We start from the raw sequence: 25,102 nt of genomic DNA, 5'->3' as shown, positions 1-25,102 counted from the left end.
ACGCCCCACGTGTTGAGCAATTCGGCGGTACGTCCACCCGGCCTTCCGCATGCCCACTATACGCCCTCGCTCAAAGTCCGTCAACTGCACATACGGTTCACGTCCACGCTGTCGCGACATGCTACTAGTGTTAAAGACTGCGATGGAGCTCCGTATGCCACGGCAAACTGGCTGACACTGACGGCGGCGGTGCACAAATGCTGCGCAGCTAGCGCCATTCGACGGCCAACACCGCGGTTCCTGGTGTGTCCGCTGTGCCGTGCGTGTGATCATTGCTTGTACAGCCCTCTCGCAGTGTCCGGAGCAAGTATGGTGGGTCTGACACACCGGTGTCAATGTGTTCTTTTTTCCAATTCCAGGAGTGTACTTTTTAAATTTATTAACAAGAAAGTACTAAGTTTTTCTGCAGAAAATATTTTTGTGAACATCCTAATTGGGGAATATTAATGAATGTAGTACCAGAGGTGGCTTTTTATGTTATGCAGAGTATCTGAAAATTTCATTCATTTATCTATGATAGTTTCTGATGTAATGGAGCCCATGTACTGAAAATTTTAGTTTGAAATTTGTTACTTACAGTTAAATAAAACTGTCCTGCTGCGTATGATGGCCCTTATTTGGCCTCTAGCAGGTCTTCCAGCTTCTTTATCACCTTCCTGGATGTTTGTCTTGCTTTCTTGGCCATATTAGATGCAAACCTGTTTGCATCGGCTACCCTAATTTTATCGCAATGTTGCAGCCCAGTGGTCATATTCTCACCAGGATTAATTCCCAGATTTTTCAGTACCCAACAATTTCCAATATTACCACAACTCAATGTAGCAACAGCATCATGAACTCTCAGTTTCATTGCATGCATGCCTGCCTACAATTACAGTTTTAGGAAGGTGGTTCCAAATTATGCTGTCGAAACATTCATTTGGGTTCTGGGTCTGCCCATACAGACATTTCCTTATAAGGTCAGGATGACCCTAGTCTCTGAAAATAGGTTTAATTGCTGCAATAACAGCAGCAGGAAGAGAATGCTGGTGAGAATAAGGTTCTCCAGTTGCCTGAGCCCTTTTTTATTTGCATCACGAATTTTCTGCTGATAGACAACCCATGACATGGCTTATCAGTAGAGAACATATGGAAGAGTATGGCCCAAACGTCTCTCTTTATTGCCTCCAGATTTTCTGTATTTCTCCGAATTGCCTGCCCATAGTATACCTGCTAGTTTTCTGTTTCAGTTTTACTTAACCGACCCTGTCAAGTCAACAATTTTCCATCTACTTTTTTCCTCTCATATCTACAGTTTTCTCAGCCTTGTTCCCAAACGTTTTTGAACATAGCCTACACATTCTGTTTTGCTAATAATGGCATCTTCATATGGCTTGGAGTTGACATTGGGTGAGTTGACAGTGGGTGACAAAAGTGGGCGTGGCACAAACACACGTGGTAGGATAATGCTCTTTAAATGCTCTAAAAAAACTTTTTCAGCAAAATCCTTTTTAGAGTACTTAAATAAAACCTTAACCTATCGAAATATGATGAAAACCGAAAATCGATTTTTTCGACCTGAACCACTGTGGGGGGAATGTGTTTTATAAAACGACAGTGGCTGCCGGTAGAGGCTAGAAGTTCTATTTTAAGAACGCGTGAGAACCGCCCAGTTCGCACACAACTCAAAGTGAGAAGGGAGACAAAACGGCAGTCATAGGCTTTGTTCCGGCTTGTGTGAGCCACCCGAGAGGACTAACCTAATTCCCCTGTCAGTCACGCTGAGGCGAGGTTCGCGGAATTTGGCACGGTTCGGCTCTGTAAAAGTCTGAGGGCGACAGTCAAATGTCGGCCGACACCTAATAATTTTATGGTGAAAAATTGCGCGCCTTCGAATGTCTGGGCCTACGCGGTAGGAGCAGCAGCAGTAATAGTAACAGCCTCGCTGATTACCCGTCGCGTTGGTTAGGCTTCTGGAAATTCGGAGGACTACAGAAAGCGCTCTAATTCGCCCATCGCCTGCTGACGTCAGACGGGAATTTCTAGAGCAATTGGCGAGGAAGATGTGCTCCGATTGGCCCGCGCCTGGAGACGTATTAAACGTGGCAGTTTTCACGCTACTCACAGAGAAGGTTTTCCTGATTGGCAGTTGCGGCCGGGGAGCAGGGACACGAGAAGATGGTTTGGACGTGGAAAACCAAATGTCGCCGGTTTCAGACGTCGAGAACTGAGTTCAGATGGTGGATGGTACTTTACGGTGTCCGAGGCTTCGTTCTTCATATGCGACCATGCACAGCCGACTTACCGCCACAGCAAATTGGTAACAACATCCATCAACACCGGCGATAGGCGGGCGTTGGTGTCTGTAAAGGGCACGTAGTGTTGCTGCAGAACAACTGTTAACCCTGGCCGGCCAGAGTGGCCGAGCGGTTCTAAGCGCTACGGTCTGGAACCGCGCGACCGCTATTGTCGCAGGCTCGAACGCTGCCTCGGGCATGGATGTGTGTGATGTCCTTAGGATAGTTAGGTTTAAGTAGTTCTAAATTCTAGGGGACTGATGACCTCAGACGTTAAGTCCCATAGTGCTCAAAGCCATTTTTTTTTGCTAACCCTGTATGCCGTGAAAGCAGCGTTTGGATTTATCATTCAGTCAACCACTTAAAGTACGGCAACGGCCTTGCCGCAGTGGATACACCGGTTCCCGTGAGATCACCGAAGTTAAGCGCTGTCGGGCGTGGCCGGCACTTGCTTGGGTGACCGTCCAGGCCGCCACGCGCTGTTGCCATTTTTTCGGGGTGCGCTCAAGACTCGTGATGCCAATTGAGGAGCTACTCTAGCGAATAGTAGCGGCTCCGGTCAAAGAAAACCATCATAACTACCGGGAGACCGGTGTGCTGGCCACACGCCCCTCCTATCCGCATTCTCAACTCAGAGTGACACGGCGGTCGGATGGTCCCGGTGGGCCACTTGGGGTCTGAACACGGAGTGCGACCACCTAAGTAACTAACATGTGATAGTGCTGTACCCGTTGCTTCAGAACTTCATTGCAATCACTTTAATAACAGTTACGTCACTGACAAGGGGGGGCCACGACGTTTGGAACGACTGCAAACTTCGTACACTCGTAGTTATCAATGAGGATAAAAAAATGTGTAAGCAGTAGCGCGTACTTCAAGCGTTATGGAGAAAATCTTAAGATAATTTCGGTCGTCAAATACATACACCTGTGTGTGGCCATTTCTACCATGAAGCGCCGGTAGCTGTGTTATTTCATTGTAGCCATTTTTGTCACTGTTTTTGTGGAATAAAGAAAGTTGTTAGCGTTCAAGCTCCGTAATCGCTAGGTCGCTGGATGGAGTCCCGCTCGTCCGTTTTTTTCCCTAACAGTCATTTTCTTCACTATTTATATTACAATGAATGTGATGGGAAAAATACGTGTAATCGGATGAACTTATGTTATTTGGCAGTCTACAAACTTTTATCATCACAAATAATATAATATTCATAACTACCGACTATTAAACGGCCAGACGCATGAAGTGGTAGTGAAAATGTATGCTTCTCTGTGATTTGGGAATCCCACATGCCTGGAAGGAGCCCGTAACGACTTGCTACCTCCATTTTTTGACCGCTACAAACGGCTTTCGTCGCTTTCGACATTACAAGTCTTGTGACAGCCAGAGCGAGAGCACCAGCAGCAGCGAGTACTGTTTGTATAAAGCGTTTTTGTACTTATTTGCTGCGCTTAGCTTTTAAATAGTTTTTCTGGGAAAACCTAGCGTAGTTTTCGCGTCTCGTATTTCAGTGAGTGTTTCTTGATTATCAGAGTAGCTCATCAGAAGATTATCTTGGGAATTTGTCACCGTATAGAGTAGGGTAAACATAGTCATGTGTAGGGACTGTGGTGGTTGTGAGCGGACGCAAGGAGAATTGGCCACTCTTCGGGGGCAGGTGGAGGCTTTGTCTGTTAGGCTCATCGAGCTCGAGGCGCAGGCGTCGGCTCGTAGTGGCGTTGGGGCAACTGTGGTGAGACCTATGCCTACTTCGGTGGCCTTGGAATCACATGGAACCCCTGATGTCGCTGCGTCTTCCGGCAGTGAGCATCTTACCGGTCAGCCATCACTCCAGGGTGAATGGCGGACAGTGGTGGGCTCGCGCGTGCCTGGCCGAAAGGCGAAGGTGGGATCTGGCCGCGTGGCAGCTGCCTTACCCCTTTCCAACAGGTACGGGGTGCTTCCTAGTGGTGATGACATCGTTTCCGAGCCACCACAGGATGCCTCGCCTGTTGGGCCAGTGGCCGATTCTCCGGCAAGGTCCCGACAGTCACAGAGGGCGGGCCTATTAGTTATAGGGAGCTCCAACGTTAGGCGGGTTATGGAGCCCCTTAGGAAAATAGCGGGTAGGTCGGGGAAGAATGCCAGTGTGCACTCGGTGTGCTTGCCGGGGGGTCTCGTCCGTAATGTGGAGGAGGCCCTTCCGGCAGCTATTGAACGCACTGGGTGTGACCGGCTGCAGATAGTAGCACATGTCGGAACGAATGACGCCTGCCGCTTGGGTTCTGAGGCCATCCTTGGTTCCTTCCGGCGGCTGGCTGATTTGGTGAAGACAACCAGCATCGCACGCGGAGTGCAAGCTGAGCTTAATATCTGCAGCATAGTGCCCAGAGTCGATCGCGGTCCTCTGGTTTGGAGCCGTGTGGAGGGTCTAAACCAGAGGCTCAGACGACTCTGCGACTATAATGGTTGCAAATTCATCGACCTCCGTTATTGGGTGGAGAACTGTAGGGCTCCCCTAGACAGGTCAGGCGTGCACTACACACCGGAAGCAGCTACTAGGGTAGCAGAGTACGTGTGGCGTGCACACGGGGGTTTTTTAGGTTAGAGGGACCTCCCCTTGGGCGAAACGATAAAATACCTGACGGCTTACCAGAGAGGACATTATCATCGTTGATAAAGAACGTCCGTCCTCAGAGACCAAAAACAGGAAAAGTTAACGTAATATTGGTAAACTGCAGGAGTATCCAGGGCAAGGTTCCTGAATTAGTATCTCTTATTGAAGGAAATAGTGCGCATATAGTATTAGGAACGGAAAGTTGGTTAAAACCGGAAGTGAACAGTAACGAAATCCTAGACACAGATTGGAATATATACCGCAAGGATTGGATAAACGCCAATGGTGGAGGAGTATTTATAGCAGTGAAGAATTCAATAATATCCAGGGAAGTTATTAGCGAATGCGAAATAATCTGGGTTAAGTATCAAAGGTGGGTCAGATATGATAGTCTGATGCTTCTATAGACCACCTGCATCAGCAACCGTAGTAGTTGAGCGCCTCAGAGAGAACCTGCAGAACGTCGTGAAGAAGTTTCGTGATCATACTATTGTAATAGGGGGAGACTTCAATCTACCAGGTATAGAATGGCATAGTCACACAATCAGAACTGGAGCCAGGGACAGAGACTCTTGTGACATTATCCTGACTGCCTTGTCCGAGAATTACTTCGAGCAGATAGTTAGAGAACCAACTCGTGAAGCTAACGTTTTAGACCTCATAGCAACAAATAGACCGGAACTTTTCGACTCCGTGAATGTAGAAGAGGGTATCAGTGATCATAAGTCAGTGGTTGCATCAATGACTACAAGTGTAATAAGAAATGCCAAGAAAGGAAGGAAAATATATTTGCTTAACAAGAGTGATAGGGCACAAATCGCAGAATATCTGAGTGACCACCATCAAACGTTCATTTCTGAGGAAGAGGATGTGGAACAAAAATGGAAAAAATTCAGAAACATCGTCCAGTACGCCTTAGATAAGTTCGTACCGACTAAGGTCCAAAGCGAGGGGAAAGATCCACCGTGGTATAATTATCATGTACGAGAGGTACTACGGAAACAAAGAAAGCATCATAGGTTTAAGAGTAGTCGAATCATAGCTGATAAGGAAAAGCTGAACGAAGCGAAAAAGAGCGTAAAGAGAGCAATGAGAGAAGCATTCAACGAATTCGAACATAAAACATTTGCGAACAATCTAATCAAGAACCCTAAAAAGTTTTGGTCATATGTAAAATCGGTAAGCGGATCTAAATCCCCTATTCAGTCACTCGTTGACCACGATGGCACCGAAACGGAGGACGACCGAAGAAAGGCAGAAATACTGAATTCAGTGTTCCGAAACTGTTTCACTGCGGAAAATCGTAACACGGTCCCTGACTTCAGCCGTCGCACGGACGCCAAAATGGAAAATATTGAAATAAACGATATCGGAATTGAAAAACAACTGCTATCACTTAGTAGCGGAAAAGCATCCGGACCAGACGAGATACCCTTAAGATTCTACAGTGATTATGCTGAAGAACTTGCCCCCTTTCTATCAGCAATTTATCGTAGATCGCTGGAAGAACGTAAAGTACCTAGCGACTGGAAGAAAGCGCAGGTCGTTCCCATTTTCAAGAAGGGTCATAAATCAGATGCGAATAATTATAGGCCTATTTCGCTTACGTCAATCTGTTGTAGAATAATGGAACATGTTTTGTGTTCTCGTATTATGACGTTCTTAGATAATACAAATCTCCTTCATCATAACCAACATGGATTCCGCAAACAGAGATCATGTGAAACTCAGCTCGCCCTATTTGCCCAAGAAATTCACAGTGCCGTAGACACTGGCGAGCAGATTGATGCCGTATTCCTGGACTTCAGGAAGGCATTTGATACGGTTCCGCACTTACGTTTAGTGAAAAAAATACGAGCTTACGGAATATCGGACCAGGTTTGTGATTGGATTCAGGATTTCCTAGAAGAAAGAACACAACATGTCATTCTTAACGGTTCAAAATCTGCAGATGTAGAGGTAATTTCGGGAGTACCGCAGGGAAGCGTGATAGGACCTTTATTGTTTACAATATACATAAATGACTTAGTTGACAACATCGGTAGCTCCGTGAGGCTATTTGCAGATGACACGGTTGTCTACAAGAAAGTAGCAACATCAGAAGACTCGTACGTACTCCAGGAGGACCTGCAGAGGATTAATGCATGGTGCGACAGCTGGCAGCTTTCCCTAAACGTAGATAAATGTAATATAATGCGCATACATAGGGGCAGAAATCCACTCCAGTACGATTATGCCATAGGTGGTAAATCATTGGAAGCGGTAACGACCGTAAAATACTTAGGAGTTACTATCCGGAGCGATCTGAAGTGGAACGATCACATAAAACAAATAGTGGGAAAAGCAGGCGCCAGTTTGAGATTCATAGGAAGAATTCTAAGAAAATGTGACTCATCAACGAAAGAAGTAGCTTACAAAACGCTTGTTCGTCCGATTCTTGAGTATTGCTCATCAGTATGGGACCCTTACCAGGTTGGATTAATAGAAGAGATAGACATGATCCAGCGAAAAGCAGCGCGATTCGTCATGGGGACATTTAGTCAGCGCGAGAGCGTTACGGAGATGCTGAACAAGCTCCAGTGGCGGACACTTCAAGAAAGGCGTTACGCAATACGGAGAGGTTTATTATCGAAATTACGAGAGAGCACATTCCGGGAAGAGATGGGCAACATATTACTACCGCCCACATATATCTCGCGTAATGATCACAACGAAAAGATCCGAGAAATTAGAGCAAATACGGAGACTTACAAGCAGTCGTTCTTCCCACGCACAATTCGTGAATGGAACAGGGAAGGGGGGGGATCAGATAGTGGTACAATAAGTACCCTCCGCCACACACCGTAAGGTGGCTCGCGGAGTGTAGATGTAGATGTAGATGTATTTTTCGTAAAAAAGTGAAACGCCACCAGCTGCATTGAATAAATGCTATGTTTCCGCACATGTAAGGTCTTTTGAGGTTTTCCGTGGAAAAACAAACCTCGTTACCATTTTCAAAAACTTCTTTCAGCCGATAATTTGGAAGCAAACCATGCATAACGCAGCATTTCCTTAAATATCGGCACTGATCATTGGTCATGCAGTATCGAATGTATTTCAATAGCGTCTTCACGAGAAGCAATTTCTCGTTCTCTTTCTATTAAATACGAACAATTTTGAAGACACGATCTAGCATACATTTTCAGTATCACTTTATGCGTTTGGCCGTTTAATAGTCGGTAGTTATGAATATTGTATTATTTGTGATAATGAAAATTTGTAGACTTCCAAACAACATTGTAAATTTAATAGAAGTTCATCCGATTACACGAATTTTTCCCATTACATTAAGTGCAATATAAATAGTAAAGGGAATGGCTGTTAGGGAAAAAAACTGATAAGCGGGACTCGATCCAGCGATTACGGGGCTTGAACGCTAGCAGTTTTTTTAATTGATCATAACATTCGACATTAGTACATAATTTTGAACAGACATTTAAAGAAATGAAACAAATTAAAATTAATTACAGGTTCCTTGACATTTTAGAAGAAATAAAAGTCTAGACAAGAGAGTGATTTTCGTCATTTGATCGTTTGCGTTTTTCAAATATCAAATTGTCTCGTTTCTCCATGTTCTGAATCGCATCATCGAAAACTGAGTTCACATGACGGTTATTCTGAGGAAGTTAGCGTATTTATTATAGTAATTATTGATGCGTAGCACTTTGTGATGCTGGTGGGAGGTATAAGTCCAAAAATCTCCTTCGCCCCTTTCTTTACTGGACAGTAGGTAAAATACCGCGTGTCCCTTCAACCAGTTGACGGCATTTTTCACCACTCGGCTGCCAGCGCTTCATATCTTGCGATTTTCTCAGTAACGCTTGAGAAGTACGCGGTACTGCTTACAAAATTGTTGTCCTCGTTGAGTACTACGAGTGTACGAAGTCTGCAGTAAATCCGCATTCCAAACGTCGCGGCCTCCCCTTGTGAGTCTTATGCTACGTCATTGTTTTTAATATGGTAAAACATCAATTTAATTTTATTTGTATTTCATGTGAAGTGACTTGTTTCCTTCAATTATTTTATTACAATTATTATTATTTTTGAGGTAGTGATTCCGTTGAGCAATTATAATTTAACACTGGGTCTTAAGGGGTGTGTCACGGAATTTGGGCAGTCGCGCCACTCCGGTGCGATTCTGCATCCACGCACCAAGGGTTTTGGTGTGGCTGCAGTACTACTCGCCGATGACCTGCAACTCCTCTCATAAATCCTCCAGACTTATACTTACTTGACTGACACGGCATGGCAGTAACTCCCGACGGAGTAAGAAAAATTAAGACTTGTCCCCGTATGGTGCCACTGAACTCTGATCAGAGATTTAGCGATTCGTAGAACGGTTGGCGTACTTTAGTGTGTCACCCGTACGGAGGGAGAGGGCGACCTACCAATCCACCGCAGGATCACTAAGCTACGTTGTTCGGGGCACTATGGAGGAAACGGCGAGCACTGCGAGCAGACCGTGACATGTGCCAGTCTGCACTGGGTAGGAAGCGGGCGGCACACGTCGTGGAGCCAGATGTGCGTGCTTCCTCCCGTCAACGTCGCCACGGTGACCTGGTCACGCCCCGCGACCGCCACCTGTCCTTTCAGGCCGCACTCTCCTGCTTTCTAGTCTTGCAACAGCCGCGTCACGCTAGAGAGAGAGAGAGAGAGAGAGAGAGAGAGAGAGAGAGAGAGAGAGACGACTCAGTGGTTCTTAAGTGAGAGTGCCTCAGTGGCAGTAACCCAGAAATTAGACGTCTCTTACTAATTAACTGTAGAATGTCTTGTACGTGAAGTTGGTAAGCTCCAATGCTCTAGGGATTATCTCTAGTGTGACAGATTTACTTTCGTGCCTGCAAACCCCTAGTCATGAACCGGGACAACAGTGCCACTACATTACTCGATAGTTGACACTTCACGTTGTAAGAGGTGCATGATTAAGGAATTTGTTGCTAGCGCACTCGAGCAGACGTAATTTCGATGGATTGCTCACGCGCTGCCTGCGATATGTAAGCTATAAGAGAATCTCAGACCAATGAGCAGTGTTGTCTGCAGTAAGAACTGTGTAGCAGTTTGAGTAAGTAGTTGCTAGCGACCAGTCTGGTGTATCGTGTTGGCTGGGCCGGTCGTGGGGAGCAATGGCGGAGCCTGACCGATATAAGGTAAAAGCAGCCTCGCGCATGTGTACTATTTTTATGTCAAGCCCCATACAAATGTTTTTAAAATCTGTTAATAATAATAATCTTTCTTATAAAAAATTAACTTTTGATAATCTTTCATCTCAATTTAAAGAACTTACTAATTTCTCCAATCCATGGTCATCCCGATTATTGTAAAGAAAAATCAGTTGTTTCTTTTTATACATGACAAATCTATCGGCCAGCATTGCACAGGGCTGTGCCAGAAAAATTTCTTATAGGAGCAGAGATATATATATATATATATATATATATATATATATATATATATATATATATATATATATATATATATATATATATATATGCGTTATCCGACGACCTTATTGAGGTAAGAATTTTCAATTTATTCAGAATAATCTTTCAGGGCCATGACGCAGCGCTGCTGACGTCCAAAATTCACCAATTTAAATTCGCAGTCATTATTGAAAGGTTATAAGTGAGCGACAATTTTATTGAGAAGTTAGTCACATTGTATTATTGATAGGTTAAGCAATTTATTTATTGGGAAGTTACGCTATATGTCAATGTTATATTTATATTTTTTACTGTTGGGAGGTTACACTAAATATGAATATTATTCATATTATTTTATTGTGGGGAGGTTGCACCGTGTTGTACCTGGTTTCCTCCAATCAGAGCGCCTAACGTCACGCCAGAACCCGTTCCTCGTTGCCAAACAGCCATAACAATTTGTCGCTTCCCATGTCTTGGCCGGCGTTCTTTGTATGTTTCTATCTCGAATCCTGCGTCTGCACAGCCATGTGTGAAGACGAATTTTTTTAAGGCTGCAATTGACCTTTGCGACTGAGTCACAAGACTTGTAAATAAAATAATTTTTTGAAGTTTAGTGACAGTAGTGGTTAGCGAATGAACTAGACTTGCCGAAAATTGTAGGTTCGAATCTCATTGAATACAGCGAATTTTATTTTTCTACATCTAATCAGAAATAATTTTTTTTAATTGACTAGTTTAAATTAGTTTATTTCGAACACTTTGCTGCGTGATTTTATCATAGCATTGACATTTTACTTCCTCTTATTTTTGTGCCTACAAATTTTTCCATTTGGAATCTGTGTCGCCTACAATCTGCAGCCGAGTGCCAACCAGGACTCCTCATCGGTTGGTAACGGCGCATTCTATGTAGACAGTGTGATATTCGTTTCACGAAACCAATGAGAGCGGCACATTCTAGTTCGGTTTTACCGCTGCAACAAATTTCGCTGCGGATGATCGCTACGCAAACAAAAATATTATAAAACTTTTCTATCCGGAGCTCGCTCGTAAGTTTTCCTTAGATGCTGTCAACAAAGTGAACGTGATTTTAGTTCTGCCGCAAACTGTCGATCGCCATTTTCTGGTATAGAGTGCAACAAATCAGGAGGAGTTTAAACTCAGGGCTACAAAACGCGCCATCTTCCGCAATTCAGTCATTGGTCACTTAAAAATCCTATTCCGTAATACGTAGCGGCAGCCATTTCCAGCATTGCTCCGCTTTACACAGTAACAGCATTTGTGAAATGACCCGTCTTGTGTGCGTCGCCGGCAGCGGATATGGCAACGCTATAGCGTTAATGGACAGACGTCAACCATCAAGTAAGTTTAATCGGGCTGTTTTATTGGCCCCAGCAGCCGGTAAAGGACGAAGTAGTGTGCGATTTGCACGGATGCTGGGGCAGGGGCGGGGGGAGAGAGATTTCTTAATTCTGTTTCGAACTATTCCCCCCTCAGATTTTAAATCACCCATCCCAACAGGGTTGTTCATTTCCCGCTCACTTGGTACACAAAACTTAATAGCCACATAAAAATGTAAGACGTTCTTGATAAATTCTGCAGTTTATCTTCGATTGCAAAGACTGGATAGCTGTATCGTTAACTGTGACCACCCTTGCTGTCAGCACAGAGAGGCCCAACTCAAGGATGCGAAGTGAGCTGACAGAAGCACCACCCTTGAACTGAAGTTAATTACACAATGATTTTTCTAGACAACTGGTAATGATACTGCTCCTGCTTCACCAGATACTTTAAGAGCAAGACAACATCCGATTGGCGCACGAAAGAACCACCTCATACAGTAAGTGTTTTCTTTTCTCTAATTTATTGTTCAGGCTTTTGAGTATGTAACAATACAGCCAAGAAAAAAATTGCAATAGTATGAGATAGTCACAGGACGTTGAAGGTTATGGTGGAACTCTTCTTCCAAGATCAGTTCACAGTCAACAGTCCACTTCAAGTGGTTTGGAAACGTTTGCATACAACTGATGGCACCTTTGTGCAGTAATTGCGAACGCCTGTGAGTGGGTAGATGAGACGGATTTCTCTTCCCGCTCTCCTCTGACCCACCCACCCCCCCTCCTATCATCTCCCGATCATTACTTCATGGAGGTATGTACCCTCCACTTCTCACCACTGTAAATATCTTCTTTGTGAAAAAATAGAACTTGGCATTTATCTTCGGTAAATTGTACACAAAATAGTCTTTCAGTGTAACGATGCTCTTTTCTGATATTCAGGAATTCGGCCGTCACACCATTATCAAACGACGCGTCTTTAATGTATAGCTCACTGCTTACCCAGTACGCCAAAAAATAAGTTATCAGCTCTTTTTCTTAACTGAGTTGCAACCACAATGAAGGAAAAATCTGTGGGAGTGTCCCATCTTGGGATTGTTCTTTAGCTATTTCAAATTCACGTAAACGCTTTTTTCAGCTTGTAGTGAGAAACTGAAAAGGTCTGGACGTACCTTCTACCTGAAGTGCCCGTACCTAATCAATTCATGGAATTTTAGTAAAAAGCCTCTTTTCTCCATTATTCCTTCGGCTTATGAAGCGGTTGAAATACAGGCGATGTCATGACAAACATTGACCTGTTTATTGGAAAGTTACTCATGTCGCATACATAATGAATTGCATACAATGACTTTACTAGCTGAGCTGAAAATAACTGCTAAGAACGAATTTTATTTTAATTATTACTGCCATATATTAATATTTGGGTTGAATCTATTACAGCTTAGTTGCAATAAAGAAATTGCAGTAAATAAAATTTCACTTCTGTCTCCAGCACTGTGCTAGATGCTACAGATTTCTGAGGATTATTCCTCCATTTTCAGGTATTTTAATGTCGACAAGTAATCCTGGGGAGACTTATCACTCGGTACGCTTAATGTTCCACGTAAGGCCATGAAGTAAATTGGAGGCTATGGTAAGTCGCTGTGATCTTCCATGTGGAATTTTATTTACTGTAATTAGTAACTGATGATTCTAGGCTAGTCCAGTTTCAAATAGGTGATCTTTAATAAAGAGCGTGACATAGGATATTTTATGTGTGTGCACTTTTAGACTTGACTTCATCTTATGTTAACTTTTCAGCTGATTGTGAGGGAAATGTCCAGAAGTATTTTTGTTGTAAAATAAACTGTTCCTTCCAAAATGTTCTTGCTCTTTAACTACGGCAGTCCCTGGTTCTTATCTTGGTACCCTGTTTTCTCTGTCTTATTTTAAATTGGGCGATACATTTTTCGTTCCTCAGGAAAAGAAAGGCACACACATTTACAAAGTAAGTGATACGGTAATGTATCACATAACAAATGCTGACATCATCAACTGGTTTGACTTAGTAATTTATCATTAACACATTCCTTCAGACTCTTCAGTCGCTACATCGAAGCTGCTAAGCTCTTGGGGAATTGTTTCTGATAATCGCCACATTTCAGAACCAAAGTGGATTTAAGTTTTATTAGTATTATCCTTATTTCTTATAGCATTTAATTTGAAAATGAGATAAATGAAAAACTGTTCTTTGAACAGGCTTGGTAAAACTTAATTGCCGGCCGAAGTGGCCGTGCGGTTAAAGGCGCTGCAGTCTGGAACGGCAAGACCGCTACGGTCGCAGGTTCGAATCCTGCCTCGGGCATAGATGTTTGTGATGTCCTTAGGTTAGTTGGGTTTAACTAGTTATAAGTTCTCGGGGACTAATGACTTCAGCAGTTTAGTCCCATAGTGCTCAGAGCCATTTTAAAACTTAATTTTCACCAGAAGTAATTGTTTTAACTCTTCTGGACTCATTGTCTTGTGGAAAAGAAACGATCTTCCCGTATCTTAATGACATCCCATCTCTATTAGGTCCTCCAATGGGCACCTGCCATTGATTTCCAGTTGCATGTAGTTGTACGCAGGTTTAGCCACAAGAGGTGTTACCGTATGTTCGCACCATTGAAGATAAGTTTTCTGAATTCTCCCTGTGAAGCGAGATATGCCAGTTGTTTGTCATTTAGTTTGGTCGGTCACGAAGTAGCATATGCTGATGTAGGTTACACATTGCTGATAACCAGAACTCTTCGCCATACAGCGCTACAAGATGATCAACTGTATCTTCGCTTTCCATAGTCTTGTTTCATGATGCGCTCCGCCACTGCATCTAGGCTGCTTATATTCTTCTCTGTCCATGAATGATGCTCCTAGAACTGAGATTCAAGGTAACTGAATACGTCCACCACCTTTACATATCAACACCGACAGTACTGGAACGCTTCAGTTCAAGACCAATTTCGCAATTACTTTTTTGCGACATTTAGTCTGAATCGAAATTGACTGGTTGAGGTGTGTGGCACTGTGCCGGACCTTTCGTGTAGATGTTCCAAGGCATATTTCGCTGCCGAACTATGTTACTGTGGAACTGAACAAGAGTGCAGACCAACGGTTGCGCAAAAGCTGCCTTAGGTGAACTGCTCAACAGATTAAGCTTTTGGCTTTTCCATACAGCATTTTGCCCTAGTAAAGCCAACGTTTAGGCACATTATTGTTAGAGTGCACCAAATAAGTGTGGAACAGAAAGCTCTTCAAATCAATGAGAATGTGCAGTGATGTGGTTCTCCATCGGTTTCTCACAATGAAGACAGTCGGTGAAGATCGAGTAAGTAAGCATATATATTACAGCAACCTTTGAGTGCCAGCAAGCTGGATGATGGAGCGGATAGAGTCGTCGAGAATTCTCTCAAAGCATATTCATCGCAGGCGAAAGACGAATTGGACAGTATTTGGAACATTTTGGCTGGGTCACCCGTCTTAGTAGGTTTCTCGCGAGAGATTGTCCGGATATTACGAAATTCGGTCCGCCAGGTTATGACTTCAAGTCGGGATTCTGTAGATTTTACACTTTTCTAAAGTGAGAAATTACTTTCCTCACCTGCCAATCACAGAGGGCAGGCAAATTACTGGAACCATCGCATTCTTAAGAACTAAGGAAATGAGGGTCTTCCATTTACAGGATTTGTAAATAAGCTGGAGTGTTTTCCCATCCTTAATATTCGACGTCATGGGTTCTTCTTTCCTTGCTTTTGCCAATTAACGTACAGTATTTCTTTCGGTTCATCTGATATGTCAATTGTGTCTTAGTTCCTGGCGGGGTTTCCTTTTCACTTTAGCTGCTGCCCTCTTTATTCCTCCTCTAGTTTTATTGGTGTGCTATTAGTTTGTTAACTGTTATATTTTCTTGTAATTTCTTCTTCGCGTCGTATGTCCACAGCCGTATATGCCTGTATATCAGGACGTGACCGGGTTTTGATGTTACAGATCAAGTGCTAATCAGGTAGGGTGAAAGGTGTGTGACGATAGATGCAAAGGCGATTTTACACAGAAGTGCGGACCCTTGCGTCGTCCGAGTCTCACAGTGGCATGCTTCAATAATATCTCCTCGGTTTGCAAGTAGCATCACATCGAACACGTTCGATAGCTGCCTCCGCCGTCGTCCTCTGGAGTTAAACCTCTGACAGCCGGAGTTGGCACGTGTTGTACTTATACAGATCCAACAGCGTGTGTAACATTCCAGAGAGGGATCAAGTGAATCATGTACCGAAGGCAGGTCTGGCAGCTCATGGCGGCTCCGTCCCGCCGCGGGACCAAGCGACGTGAGGTGGCGCGAGGTGCCGGCGCCACGTCTGTAACGGCCGCTCCCGCATCCGGACAAGCATTCGTCTGTGCTTTCACTGAATATACGAAGTCCGCACCTCCATACTGTGTTGAGTGTGTACCCCTGGGCGCTTTTAAAATTAACGTTGTTTATTCTAATTTCGGCCGCTTCTTTTGTAACAAAATCTCGATGTTTGTATTCTATGCCTCTTTTCTAGCCAATGTTCGGCTACGGCCGACTTAATGTTTGCTTCATTTAGTATGTCGTACAACGCTAGCAAGAGTACTAGTAGTCTGACCTGTGGTAAATGCTTCCACATTCACATGGGACACCATAAACGCCAGGCACTAGGCCCTTCATTATATGTACCGGGGCATAACACATTTTTATCTTTGAGGCGGACCGCAACCTTTTTGCCTCTTCAGGACACGTCCTGTCTTGCTAATCGTCGCTCCACAGTATGGAGAGAATGCAGCTGGCTTGGCCTCTTCCGCCCATTCACGACGCGTCTTTCGTCGGCGCACCTGAAAGCTTCTGCAGATCTCCCTCGATGTCAACATTTCCCCTGAATACACGCTTCAAATGCTGAAATTCAGAGTCCAGATAGTCATCGTCACAAATAGTCTTTGCTATTTGTGTTGAAGTCATCAGGACAGCTTTACTGTAAACGGCGTGGTCAAACCTGTTTGAATCCAAGTACCGGACAGAGTGCACAAATTTCCAGTACACTTAATCACCAAGACAGCCTTCTGCATCTAACAACGGAAGCCTGCCATCCCTCTCCATCTCGACAGTAAATTTAATGTTGGGATGAAGACGTTAATGTGGTCGACTAACTGCAACGGCGAATTTTCACCGTGAAGCCGTATCAGGAAGGTGGTGTCAGCTTACCATAAAAAGCAAGACTACGGCAACCTCGGGAAGTTCGGAGCTTGTTTCTCCAAGCACTCCACGAATGAGTTCACGACGGCTGGAGATAGCAGTTATCCCACGGCTGTGCCATCCGTCACCTCATAATATTAGTTGCGGCAGAGGAAGTAAGTTGTCGGTAAAACATGGCAGAACAGCATTGCGATCCCAGAGGGGAAACTGTTGGGCCAGGAGATTCAGCATGCCCCGTACCAGCACCCTCGCAACACGTCGAGACTAACCCATCACGTCGTTTTGGCCTGTATTTTCCTGAGGGATCTCTACGAATGACTGCTGATTGATTGTTGCTTAGGACCGGAGAGAGTCCAGTGCTGCTACTTCTGTACTGTTAATTTTCTCTTGCGGTGACGTCTGTTAGCTGCAGCTTGTATATGGTAGAGCTTTTGTGTCGGATAGAATATGGGGGACACGTTTCAGCAGAAGTGTTTCCAATACTGTGTGGTGTAAGGCCATGGGCGTGGCGCTTTAAAAACCGTTTCGGATTACGAAGTAATTTTCTTCTTCTGCATATAAAATCGTTATTCTATGGTATCTGCGCATTGCGAAACTTCTTTCCCTGTCACGTATGTCCATCCTGCGTCGTCCTCATACGGACACTGAAATTACCGCGAAACAATCCATCTTCGCAATCGGCTGATAGTTTCATCTGAAGCTTAGCCACAAAGCCATCGTGCGTGTTGCCATCAAGTCCTGCTTGTGAAGCGTGTGACTCTTGAAACCGTACAGTGGTGGCGTCGGTAGTGAGGAACTGGATATAGTGACAAGGGCCTCACTGAAGAGAAGTAACGTCATTAAGTACGGTAACCTCTCTAAGATTGTTCCATGTGTGGCCTTTCACTAAGTCTCCTGAGCATGTGCAGTGTAAAGTTCACAGTCCTGCCCTACCCTCCTTCCCACTGACAGTTCGCAGTGGTTCCGCCCAAGTACTGTTTCCTTCAGTTGTCTTGCGAGTATTGATGGGTGAATCTCTACAGCCGCTTTTCTGCAAAATTAAGTTGCACCCAGGGCAGTGTCTTGCTGCTCTTGTAAACCGAGAAACTCCTGTTCTCCTTAACACGTAATTTTAGCCTTCTATGGTCTCCAACCCTTATCAGAATTTCGTGTTTTGCTGATATTTCTAGAGTGTCCTTTGATCAGGTAAGCCTTTTGCTCACGGTTCCTCCGAGATCTCAGGATTTGCCGCGCCAGTTTCCCATGTGTAACACAAACTGCAGTTTTAATGCTTTAACATAGTGACTGCACACGGCACATAACGAGTACAGCCGATTCTCCATGACGACCGACGTCAAGGCAGAAATTTCATTAACGTTTATTTTCTGCAATGACTCTTCTGTATGTTACCTATTTTGGAACTGCGTACGTATTTCATGAAAGATTTTCCGTATGTAGCGACAATGGACTGATTTACTTCAGTAGCCAAATCTCACTCCATTTCGGGGTACTCGACATCAAAGCTAGCGGACAATATTTTATTCGTCCTTTCCACATCCACTTGGCATTATGTCGTCTTACGCGGGAATGAGTAGGGACATTGAACGTATCCCTAGAACGTCTGCAAAGAAACAAATTTGAATTGTTAGCAGAGATCAAATTTTCTTCCCGAGGCGCACCATTGACATCGTGTAGGACGACAGTAACCGGCTTTTCCGACTTTACAGACAGCGTATGCCCGGATTTAAACCTTCTGGCCACTTAATTTGCTCTATAAATTTTGCAATGTAAGAAAATTCGAGAAGGACGATCGCAAATCTCGACTGCGAGTCGAGTTGTTCCATGAATGTCAGTGCTTAGAAAGACTCAGGTACAATGGAGATAACCATAAGCGAAAATTGCACTTGGAGTGTGTGTGTAATCAAAATGACGTTTCCTTCCAACCGGAACCAAAATTTCCACATCGCATAATGCCATTTTCACATAGGTGAGTCCAGATAATTTGCCGAACGCTAGCTCTACTATTTTTATAAATGTTATTTCCACGATGATTTCTCGGAACGGTCCGTTTCATTATTTACTGAAACGGTCAAAATTTCCTCTGTATAGTTTGTCTGACCAAAGCCTTGACTTCGTTGCGCTTGCCGGTAGGCTCTCCTTTAATCCGTCATGGTATTGGTTTCACGATGAAGTTGCGAACATGATTTTTGTTTACAGCGGAGAAAATTTCTACTGCCATTTATCGATCTGACTCTTAACTTTATGATTGACACCACTTCATGAAACGCCATCAGGCACAAGTTCCTTTCTAGCTGTCATTGGAGATCCGAACAGCGTTGCCGTGAGCCATCTTCCGTCTGCTCTCACAAATTTTGGTCCACCGCATTCCAATTCTGCTCTCTCATTGGCCACACCAATTGAACGCTGAAGTACCTTTCCGAAGCTGTAGAGTGGTTCGCTATCGGATGGTTACCGGTACCGATTCATTACTTGTTTGGCCAGTTCCCTCTTTTTGATACGTCAAAGTTGGTATAATTTGTGTGTGTAGATGGAAGACGAATTACAGAGGGAACTTGCATCGTTTGACCATGTGATCTTTTGTGACTGTTACTCTATTGGGTGTTAGGTAGTTCCAGCCTGGAAGTAATGACTTTTTGTAATTTATTTGGAACCTGCATATTTGCCCAGATCATATGAGTTGTGTTTGGATATCACGTTTCCTTTTCCACACTTCTCGTGTACAGGTTAGTCTGGAGTTCAACGGATACATGGTTTCAGTTTAAATTAAGGGCGGTAGTCTGGACTATGGCATCACATAGGAAGCTACTTTAAGGTAGGGTGGGTTCGACACCATTTCGTCCACTCGAGTATGTGTGGAACTGTTTCACGTCGCTGTACGTCTACAACCATCAGATGGGTTCCATTCTGTTACTGAACAGGCATCTAAAATCTTTATTCTCTTATAACCAAGATTTTCATTTTTAGCGTCTGAGCACTGGTAGATTGTCACTAGATTCAAATGCACAAGTAATGTTATTGCACCTACAACAAGACTTATCAGAAAGTACGATCTTCGCTTGTCGTTTGCATCTTGTTCATTGCATTGAAGATTCCACAGACATAACGCCAGCCTTCTTCCATATTAAGTGTGAAACGTTTGAACAGCGATATGAAGTGTGCAGAGCTTTTAAAACTATACGAATTTCTATCTTAAGCTATGCACGAAGTTATTTACGGAATGTGTGCGCTTCAGTTTAGTCGGACATCACTGTTCATTTTTTACACTGAACTACTATGACAACTATCACTATTTCTGTTATTCGGTTCAGTTTGGTGAACTCCATCTTAGAACCTATTTAGGATTGTAGAAGCTAGGAATACTGAGCCTTACTTTTAAGTATAGAATATCACATTTTTAAATTTACTTATTGCTTTCATTGAATATTTAATCAATATAGGTACATTTTCATTGTTTCACAGCTTATTAGTTGGTTCTGGATTATTTTCCGTCTTTCTACTGTTACACAAAACTATCTTAGATTTACTGCTCCAGCTACTGAAACAGTAAATCTATGATTTCTTTGATATTACATAATGAGTCGCAGCTGTTGCCAAACAGTCCGTAATGGACTAAGTATGTCTTGAAACTACTAGAATCTAGTAACTAGAATCTACATTAAAAACTACAGGTATCTTATCAGTTGCTCTTAGCTGGCCAACTATTACATAGTCATTTCTCCTAGTACTGACACTTCAGTAGTTATTCTAAAGTAATATTAAACTTTTGACATTAAAATTACAGCCACAGGATGCTTGATCTTGCCGTTCTGAACTTTAAGTGTGGGGTTCGCTCCACCCACCATCAGCACCTAAGAGATCTTGTTTGAAGTAACTGAATGCAGTTCTACCTTGAGAAGTTCAAAATCTTGCCACTTTCATCCCTGAGTGAACTGCAACGCACGTCAGTTGGAGCAAACGAATTGCTATAATTCAAACACCTCACTGTTGTTTTATATGCTTTTGCCTCCGACGAGGTAATGTTCTACCTCAGGATTTACATACAGACTGTTGTGCAGGAACAGTTTGCCCTCGGGTCCTAACATCGCCCACTGTGAACTTCGGAGAAAATCCCTTTATTCGATGTAAGCGCAGAAAAACATGGCCCTTGAGCAGAGCTGGAGTTTATTAGATCTTGTAAAGAGCTTCGTCTTAGTCACATAGTCTGACAGTAGTTAATGGAATGTTATTTCCGTTTTGTCCCTCATGTACAACACCTTTTAGTAGCTGAACTCTTGCTTACTGATACTGAGGATTTCTCGGACATTGATTCCTTCCACAGTATCTCTACCTTCATTGTGCAGCCAGGACAGTGCTCCAAAAATCCTTGTTTGTGAATCATCGGGGTAAAATCCAAAAAATCCTGAGCAACGTTTTGACACGTACATCTGTAGGCCCTCTTCAGCCATAGGTGCATTCGCTGTTTAATTTTGTTCAAGACTGCGACTGACGGCGCTGTCCCAGCTCGTATGCCAAGAGCTGCTCAGCAGATTGGACTCTTAAATTTAGGTCAGCTCACTGTGGCTACTGCGGGAAGCAATTCTTCAATTTTCACGTATTTGGCTCGTGTCTGGGTTGAGTGTTTCCTAAATAGGTATCCGCTTATAGTATTACTGATCCAAATTTCGTTGTGGAGTTTTTTAGTTCAATAATTTCATTTCTTTTTGACCACAGGCTATATGAACCTAACGCAGGAGTGAAGTGTGAAGGCTTGCGCATTACTTAATTCGTTCCACAGTGGTTCACGACATCTGAAACAATAGGTCCGGCACGTCAGTACATTTGACGATTTTTCGCTAGAATGCCAGGGGTGTCCTACCTGATTATTCTAGAAGAGGAAACCACGGAGTCTGTGACGTGCTTCGCAATTACTGCAGACAATTTCACTCTTATTATACAGTAATCCTTTAAGTCGTCGTATGGTCATCCAGGGATTCCACATCTTTCAGTCTAGCGACGAGAGGTTACTAGAGGATGGTGAATGGATCTTCCTCAACATCCCGCTTATTTTCCCTCTGTAGTTATCGGTAGGCTTTGCATTACGTTAATTGCATCTTCGATTTATTCTCCCTCCCGAAACTCATATTAATGAAAATTAAGACTACTCACTTCTCTGCGACCGGCTTCTAGCAATGTCGAACTTCAGCGAACGTATTTTATTGGCATTTCGACAACCATGCTTTACATTTTGTGACGTCCTTTTCTGCACTGACATTTTCTGTTTGAATATTGAAGGTATTCGACCATGCAACCTTTTATCACCTCCACTCACATCCAGGTGCCTTTCGATCTCTCAGTTTCCCATTCCTGTTAATGTTGCACACACCTAGAACTGTGCGAATAAAATTGTCTCCACTGGTACAAGAAATGACCACTCCAGTCACCTGGTGATACAACAACGAACAGCGCAACGTCAACGGAGCTCTCACTTCTTTCCGCCGACACACACACACACACACACACACACACACACACACACACACACACACACACACACACACAAGCGGCGTTTCTTCAGGTTGACGTCACGTATCATTGCAGTCTGGCCCCGGATCCGAGTTTCAGCTTAACAGACGAACATCTGAGCGCTCGAACTCGGCAGCCCAGACAGTATCTCGTCTGTTTACCTCCGAACTGCGCCGATTTTCTCGCTGCCTGGACACGAAAGAAAGGCTTCGCCGCATCTACCAGTAGGTATCTGGATTCTCTCTGATGGACTATTCGTAATGGTGACTGAGCTGCATGGACTTTAACTTCGTTGACTATGATAAATCTGGCGTGGTACGTACCCTTTCTTGATAGTAGCTATTTCCACAAACAGTAAATATACAACAGTTATGAAAAAGTGTTTGTGTAAATCATTCGGATGTCCACTGGTTTCCAAAGTCCCGTCTTGAGGTTCAGTGAGACATGATTCATCGCCACAGGAAGGTAACTTACTAATGCGACGTCTAACACTTTCAAGTCATTTTAGAACATGTAGTATGTTAGAGGGTCGAAGTTCTTTATTACAGTGGGTAGTATGTCTCGTCCAATTTTACATGAATTTGGTTTCGACACACTATTTCTCCTGCTGCTGACTCCTAGTATCAGAACTATGCCGTCTTAGTTCCCTGTACACCTGAAAACCATTTCTTTTAGATTCCCAGATGACTGTTATACGCTCCTGTTCCTCTCCAAACGGATTTTGTCTCTCGACGTAGCGCCCCACGGAATCGCAGATGTAGGTAATACGGCCACTACTCACTGAGTAGTTGTTACAGTTAATGTTTAGTGCTTTTTGTAGCGGTTTCTGAATGTGCCATGCGGTTACATTAGGGCAAAGCCAGTTTTTATATGGGGGAGCATATTTACGTCCTTGTTGGAGTAACATACAATGGGAAAACTTGTAGCGTTGGTATTCTTGACCAGCTATCGTCGCTTGCGTACAATTTTTCTTTTTACCGTAAATGCCGGTGCAAACATGTGCATGTTGTTGACTAGCGCTTACACTTTTTTTTCGAATGTCATAACTGTTGCGTAACAACATCTCCAGTCTAATTCTACGTCTAACAGTTGTGTGGCCAGAATGTGATTCTGATTATTGTAATGTTTAATTTCTACCACTTGTAAATATGAATTATAATTAACATTATAACACTCTAGCTTTGCAACATTCAACATGTTTAATTACATGCTGTGGATGTTGCGGAACTATTGCTATGAAGTGACAAAACGTCATTCGGAATTGACTCCGCTGGACATCGTACAGTAATAAGGGCAAACGTTTGACTAACCAAGCTCAACAGCTGTGACCCTCTGAGTAGGAATGTCTGGAGTGAGCATGCAGATGCGTGAAACAATCTTCGTCGTCAGCTTACATTGCGTCCAAGGTAACAAGACTGACACTCAGCTTGTCTTTCCATACGCGTAGCAGTAAGAATTACTCTTTTTGGTAGTATTAAATGTTTATAAACTGAATGATCACATGCGAATTTATTGTTCTGATATTAGTGAAAAATTACAACGAACAGCGTTGACTGGAGTCATGAGACCCGCTCCAGTTCAATGGTGACCACATTAGGAGTACGCTATGCACACTCCAGACATTCCTAATTTATGGTAACTATTAATGAGAATACATGGCAGTAGTAATTTTAGTCTCTACGGAACATCATGACGGACACTTTTTACTAAACAACAAAAACAGGGTTTGCTAAAGTGCAGCTCAAGTTGAAGTAAAAAAAGTTAACTGCATGTCAAAATACAATAGAATATGTAACAGTAAAAGTAACTAGCCACGTAACAATAATTCGTCCTATTATTGTGTGCCACGAATTTACCAAAACGGTCTTTTGTTCTACAAGCAAGTTTAATGAATTACCAACAACGAACATTATTTCCGCGCTGAATATGACAAAGTAAAGAGATGATCGACAGATAGAGTTTACGAAGTTTTCAGAAATATGTTTGGCGATCCGTGCGCGAATGTAACACTTGGTACATTGGACACTGGGCCTGCAGTTGGTCCTAGATCCACACAGTTGGGACGTCACCGTGGGAGGAAGGACTAAGTCCACTACCCCATGTTTTTCCTGTGAATCTTCATTCTGACACTTATTGCAGTTGTGAGGGTGCCACTACGGATTTTTGCGTTTCGCCAATATTTTGACACTTAATAAAGCATGGTCATCTTTAAATGAGAGCCACCTTTTCCATGGCGATACTGACTGTTTATAGTCTTAGATTTTTAATTTGTTACAGCAATAAAAGGCTGTATCCTGCAGCGCAGAGAGAGAGAGAGAGAGAGAGAGAGAGAGAGAGAGAGAGAGAGAGAGAGAGAGAGAGGAAGGACACGGAGTACTAACACCGCTTGAAACAGAAATATCGAGAGAAATTTGCGGTGACCGGTAAAGTGTAACTTATCAGCCTCGGTGATTGTGTGTCCACACAGTTTACGTATAGGTATTTCCATGCGAAGTAGCATGTTACGAGATCAGTTACACAAAACTGAATCAGCATGACTTCCTGAAAGCCATGGCCCAAGGTATGTGTAACTGTACTATCTCTTACCTTCTGGAAAGCTTATGACCATTTCCTTAATGAACTTATCATTACGAACGTGGAAATAACTTATCAGAGCTCCAGCAAGTGTATGGGACCCTTGTTGTTAACGACCTAGCAGATAATATTAACCTCAGACA

The 25,102-nt window shown here is 43.4% G+C and overlaps 1 protein-coding gene and 1 pseudogene across 1 annotated transcript in view; one reads left to right on the top strand and one right to left on the bottom strand.

Moving 5' to 3' along the window:
• Positions 1-25,102, bottom strand: part of LOC124596652 (rap guanine nucleotide exchange factor 6-like) — a 474,460-nt gene that overhangs the window by 212,365 nt on the left and 236,993 nt on the right. The window lies entirely within an intron of this gene.
• On the top strand, positions 2,647-2,764 carry LOC124561225 (annotated as a pseudogene).

This window comes from Schistocerca americana, chromosome 1 (assembly GCF_021461395.2).
Source record: "Schistocerca americana isolate TAMUIC-IGC-003095 chromosome 1, iqSchAmer2.1, whole genome shotgun sequence".
Taxonomy (NCBI): domain Eukaryota; kingdom Metazoa; phylum Arthropoda; class Insecta; order Orthoptera; family Acrididae; genus Schistocerca; species Schistocerca americana.
This window is presented reverse-complemented; position numbering and strand designations above follow the sequence as displayed.